This window comes from Panthera leo, chromosome D3, assembly GCF_018350215.1.
Source record: "Panthera leo isolate Ple1 chromosome D3, P.leo_Ple1_pat1.1, whole genome shotgun sequence".
NCBI classification, from domain to species: domain Eukaryota; kingdom Metazoa; phylum Chordata; class Mammalia; order Carnivora; family Felidae; genus Panthera; species Panthera leo.
Genome location: NC_056690.1, coordinates 11424999 through 11425804, shown reverse-complemented (window position 1 = coordinate 11425804; position 806 = coordinate 11424999).

Here is an 806-nt window from a genome sequence, read left to right as displayed (position 1 = left end):
CATCTCTTCAACACGTATTTCTCCAATGTCTCTTTTGTAGCGGGCACTGAGGTCCAGCAGTAAACGAGGTGAAGGAAGGTCTTTGGTTCTCCTCTTTTAGAGTCTGCGAAGAGATCGCAACACCCTTAATCAGTGTGACTTAGACTGACTTCTGTCTGTCTGGCTTGGTTCTAGAGAGCAGAGGTTGCAGGGGCAAAACGTGGCCAAGGCAGGATTCCAGGTAAATGAGGTTAGCGCTGGACACGGTCATGATCTTGGAGCAGCGCTTCCCTCCCCTGAAGAGGTTGCTCTTGACCCATTCCCCAAACTACCGCGCTCCTCTAAGACCTTGCCCGGCTTCCTGTGAACGTGAGCCACCAGACACAGATGGGGCCAACCAGGACTGGAAACTAGACCAGTGAGAACCTTTCTCTCCACTCCTGAGATGACCACGCCCATCCCGATGATGCCTGATTCTTTTTACAGATCGGAGGGCTTTGTTCTGAAATGAGATTTCTTCAAGTGGGTTTTGTGGGGGATACGGATATTTACCATGTGCCTATTCCATGCAAGATACGGAGTTACACAAAGACGGACAGTTGCCTTTGCCTGCGGGACAGCTCAGAGCCTTTATTATGCTAACGTGCGCAGTGAGTTTCAGGGAGGGTCAAGACAATGCAGCATTTCTCAAACTCACTTGACTGTAGACACCCTGTTTATTTTCGTCTTTCCTCTTTTGTTTGCAAGACATCACAACCACTTCGGTTCTATTCCACAATGCCTGTTAACCCATAGATCTGTGCATAATGTGTTCACGTTGATATTCT